The sequence below is a fragment of the Magnolia sinica genome, chromosome 16 (genome assembly GCF_029962835.1).
Source record: "Magnolia sinica isolate HGM2019 chromosome 16, MsV1, whole genome shotgun sequence".
Taxonomy (NCBI): Eukaryota; Viridiplantae; Streptophyta; class Magnoliopsida; order Magnoliales; family Magnoliaceae; genus Magnolia; species Magnolia sinica.
This window is the reverse complement of record NC_080588.1, coordinates 39,477,237-39,483,236: the sequence shown is the minus strand read 5'-3', so window position 1 is coordinate 39,483,236 and position 6,000 is coordinate 39,477,237.

Sequence of the window (6,000 nt, the reverse complement as noted above, 5' to 3'; positions counted from 1 at the left end):
GAACCCTTTCCAAATCCCTAGGTTTGTGTGTAAGCCGCTTAGGCTCAACCTTGATATAAGGGGAATACATGTTCATCATATAATATGCTTAGTATAGCTCTATAATTCATGCCCATACACATCATATGTATGCTTGATATAAGGAATGGTTGATCATAGCACATGCCATTGGGCATATTGTTATGGGACTCCTTGATAAGGGGAGTTGCCCACATGAGTGTACGATATGCGCTGGATTGCTGCATGACTGGATAGTGTGATTCATACATTTCGCATTGTGTGACATGACTATTGTACGCCCTATCGATATCAAGGTCGTAGCCTCCACAAGCGTATTGTAGTTAGTAGGATTAGACACCAGAATCTTGTTCTACGTGGGGTATTATAGATGTCTCTGGGTGAAATTCCCTAAACCCTTATGGTACCGGGAGGTTGCTCCAACGTCTAGACCGAGTAGATGCATGAGCTCCAAGTATCGATTACTAAAAGGTCGCACTTTTCACTGTGTCGTGGTCAGTTGGAAGGGGGTGTGGCCTTACCCGCCCGAGAGGAGGGGGCAAAGCTAGGCTAAGTTTGACCAGCTCAAGGAATGGGTCCGCTATCGATGAGCCGAGCTCGATATTGGCAGGCGGATAGTGAGGTCTCTTCCACTCACCTTGTTGCGCGCGATGGGGTGGCAATCTGGTTTGGAGTGCACTAGACCCTGATGATATCCCAGAGTTGAGCTGTATTGGTATGTAGACTCAGATGAGAATTGGTATGCTTGAGTTGCATCTTGCATCGCATGGCCTTGGTATGACCAACATCATTCATACCTTGCATCACATGGCCTTAGTACGGTCAATAGTATTCATGGATTCACCAGCATATTCCGCACTCTCTGATATTGCATAATTGTATTACTACCCCGTGCACACACTTTCACCACCCTCTAAGCTTTCCATAAGCTTATGCACGACCGTTGCGTGTAGGTGACGTTAGATCGCAATAGCGTTGAGGCAGAAGTGCATAGCAGATCATCTTGGAGCTTTTGTTTATCATCATTGTATTTCCCTTTACGTGCACTTACTTATAAGTTTTTTATCATAGTGAAAATGTGACGGAGTTTTTATTTGTTGTTTGTGGGTTATGCCTTTGGTTATGCTTGTTACGAATTGAACCGATGTTGAAAATCCTCCTTGTAGGATCCCAGGATCGGAACCTGGTAAATGCGTGTTAGGAGCTGAGAATGGGGTACTACAGAGGCTGTTGGCGTCGGATTTGGTGATCGGAAATTTTGTGAGCCCGATTTCCGAGTTTGGGGTGTGACAAGTACTCTGTGAAATGCAACTATTATAGCAGAATAATGACATGAGAAATCACATGAATCAAACAAAATTTGATACATTAAAAGGGGCAAGCCACAACGTGCACAAGCATATCACAGAGGTAACACAAATGATGCGATGGAATTTAAAAGAGCTGATAAAAAAAGCTAGCATGCAATAGAAAAATCAAGATACTCTTAGCGTGACCCGATAAAAAGTCATTAAACCTATGTATATGGGCCTTGGTGAGGATGAGAATGTTGAGTTTGGTAAAGATTTAGATCAAGAGGTGAAAATAGGGAGGAGAGAACGTGCACACCGCTCATGAAGATGAAGAACGTCAATGCATGTTTGGGGGGAGAGGGTCCATATGTTATGTAAAGGGGAAATGGGAACGTTAGAGAGTGTGCGAGTGGGAGTGAGGCTTGGGTGGAAGTGGGAATGGGATATGTTTGGTGGTTTATGGTGTGCTTTTAACGGATGAGTGACTTCGTACAATCCCCCCACGGCCTATGAAATGAATGTGGTGAAGCTCAGGAGACCCTCATGTGATTCAATTATGTTTAGGAACGAGATAATAAATCAGGTGAGGTTAAAACAAATATAGAGTAAAAATGCAATTGAAAAACTTGATAAGGCAATAAATAAATTATTCATACATGGCAATACATGGAAAATGTCACCAACTCCCACTATTAGCAAGTGGTGAACGATGCGACGGCAGAGGCAAGCAAATGTGCGAAAGCACCTACAACTTGTGATATTAGGAAAAATAGACACATACAAAGTACCAAATATGAGAGTATACATAGCAACCTTCATACCCATATGACAAACCAAAGGATGTACTGTTATGTGCAATTATTGGACTGGACCAACTAAATATAACATAATCATTTTTATGGTGTAACTTAAAAATGGTGTTCTATAATCAATTGATGAATCAAACGCAACAAAAAAGGCAGATTATATTTCCTCCCTTATAAATAGAATGGTGGATGAGATTGAAGAGCAAATTTATGTACAAATCATCATCAACAATGAAGGAACACACAAGTCAATGGAAAAAATGTTGATGGAGAAGAGGGAATTTTAATATGATTACTAAGTGCCACACACTGCATCGACCTTATATTGAAGATATTGAAAAGAAGAAGACGTTAAAATTTGATGAAAGGGTAAGGCAAGTGATGACATTTATTTACTAACCAAGTGATCATCATAATGTAAAAGTTCACAAAGGGAATAAAACTACTTAGGCTTTTAATAACTGGATTTTTGACGATCTTTATTACCCTTGAAAGTTTGTATGAGCATTTAGGAGAGTTGAGAAAGATGTCTACTACTTCTCGGGAGTGGCTTAACACAAAACATGGGCAAAAGAATACCAGTTGAGGTTGTGCAGACCATCAAGGATAATAAATATTGAAAGAAGGTCGTAACTATTTTTAAGGTGATGGAACCATTAATGATGGTCCTTCAACTTATAAAATATAACAGGTTACCTACCATGGGCTTCCTTTATAATGTTGTCGACAAAGTAAAGCTTGCCATTCATCCTAATTGTAGAAATTATGTAGATTAATAGGAAATGATTGAAAAATGCTTGATGAATTAGCTTCCCCATGACTTCATGTAGCAAGTAAAGTTTTATTTTCATACGCATTTATTGAGCACCTGTTACTATTCATTATTACTAAGTTATTTTTACGATGTAATCATTTAAGCCTTTATTTTCATTATCATAATGTAGGATGCTATTTAAACTGTAATACCATTATGCTACATCATTTGTTAAAGATAAAGAGATTCATGTCAAGCTTAAAAGGATGGTAAAGATATTAGAGCCCGACTTAAATTGCAAATAAAAATGCTATACGAATTGAATATATATCTTTAATTATTGGTTTAATTATGTTATTTCAGTGTTTAAAATAATATAATTTTTTGCGTCTGCAATTAGAAATATATGGACTTTACGAGGGTAACTTCACCCAACTTCTGTCAAGCCCCAGACTCGGAAACCGGTCTCACAAAAGTCCCGATTACCGACTCCGGTGCCGATAGCCTCTGTAGTATCCCATTCTCGACTCCCAGCACCCATATACCAGGTTCCGATCCTGGGATCTTACAAGGAGGATTTTCAGCATGAATTTATTTCATAATAAACATAACCATAAGCATAACCCACAGACAACAACCAACAACATTACCACATATCCACTATAATTAAAAAAAATTAAGTACAATGCATAAGGGAAATACAATAGATAACAAAAGGCTCTGGAAGATCAGCTGCACACTCCTGCACTTGCTCAACTATGTCTTAGCGTTACTTGCAGACAACGGTCATGCATAAGCTTATAGAAAGCTTAGAGGGTGGTGAAAGTGTGTGCGCAAGGTAGAAATGCAAGTATGTAATATCAGAGTAATGTAAAAATGCTGGTAAGTCCATAAAGGCTATGCAATGCAATGCAAGGCCTACATAACCAATGTCATATGCAAGATATAACTCAAGCATACCAATCCTCATCTTAATCTACATATCAATCCAGCTAATCTCTGGAGCATCATATATCAGTACAACTCTCACTTTGGACAATCACTGGGGTCTAATACACTCTACGCCAGCTTGTCACCCCTATCTGAGCACTTAACTGGGTAAGTGGAAGAGACCTCACTATCCACCTGTCAATATCGGGCCCGGTTCATCGTTAGCGGACTCATTCCTCAAGCTGGTCAAACTCAACCTATACATTGCCCCCTCACTCAGGCGGTTAAGGTCACACCCCCTTCCAACCGACTACAACACAGTGAGAGAGGCGGCCTATTGGTATACGACCCTCATGCGCTCATACATTCACTCAGTCTCAGCATTGGAGCATCCTCCTGGTACCATAAGGGTTCGGGGACTTTCACCCTAGGACATCATTGCACCCTAGTACTTGGAACTAAGTATTTTTGGTATCTAATCCTGCCATCCATGATACGCCTGTGGAGGTCACAATCCTGATGTCGCTAGGGTACACAGCAATCATATCACACAATGCAAGATGCATGAGTCATATAATCCAGTCATGCATCAATCCTGCGTGTACCGTGTGCTCATGAGGGACAACTACGCCTATTAGGGAGTCCCACAAGCAATCTGCCCAATTGCATAATGTTATAATCAATCACTCCTCGTAACAAGCATGCAAATGATGCATATGTGCATGTATCATGATGCTATGCTAACACATACTCATAGTCGAAATCGCTAATTGGCCTGTATATAAGGCGGGGTGCATAGAAGGACAACGGATCTGATCTATAACATGAAGATTGGTCCTCAACACTGGATATACTAAATTTGATACCACAGATTCTTCCATCTATGGCAAGAGGTGATGATACAACTTCCTTATAACAAGGATGGGCCTAGATGGCCTACTCATATTGAGGATGGGCCTAAGGACAAAGAGTGGGCTTTGAGGTTTGGGTACTTCCACTAGCATCAATGGGGGCCCAATAATTTGGGTTTAGCCCAGAAAGATGAGATGGGTCATACCAATGGTAGTGGGGGCCCATCAATTTCGATTAGCCCATAAGGGGGAATGAGAATGGACCTAATTAATGGGCCCTAGGGAGGATTACAAGGTGGACATTTAACTACCATTGCTCTTACAATGTGGACATTTAACCACCATTACTCCCAAGGCATGGCCCACTATAATCTATTCTATGATGGGGGCCCAAGGTCCTTATGCTAACTAGGAGATGGATGGCATCATAAACATTATCATATATATACCATGGTGGAATCACACATCACAATTGGGCCTTATCTCATAGGCCTCTTATGCACCACAATGGGCCTCACACAGGGGCCACATATACAATATATTGGGCCTCGCACTAGGGCCTCATATACATCAAATGGGTCTCACATATGGGCCTCATGTACATCACATTGGGCCTCATCACACGGGCCTCATGTACATCACATTGGGCCTCACCATATGGGCTTCATATACGTCACATTGGGCCTCATCATATGGGCCTGACATATATCACATTCGGCCTCACACAAGGGCCACATATACATCACAATGGGCCTCACATAAGGGCTATATACATCACATTGGGCCTCACCATGTGGGCCTTATATACATCACATTGGGCCTAATGGGGCAGCCTATATGGTCCAGAAATTAAATGGACAACGTGAATATGAAACACATACAACATGGTGGGCCTGCAAGGTGGGCCCCACCAAATGGACAGAGTGTATACAACACCCACATCATGGCGGCCTGCTGGACGTCTAGCCCATGGACAGTCTGAATGAAGTAGATACATATCAAGTGGGCCCCACCATCCAGATGTGGACGGTGTGGATATGAAACACACACGTCATGGTGCTGGACGGTGTGAATGCACAATACATTCATCAAGGTGGCCACCCAAATCACCGTCCAGGGATGGATGAGAATATACAACACATACATCAAGGTGGGCCTGCACGTGTAGGGTGGGTCCTACGTCCAGCAAATGGACGGACGATGTGGCTATAGATTACATACATCAAGGTGGATCCCACCGTCCAGCAGCTGGATGGTGAGGATGCAATCCATTCATCATGGTAGGGCCCCACGTCCCTTGCTCGACGATATAGGTACACCACATACCTCAAGGTGGGTACACACGTGTG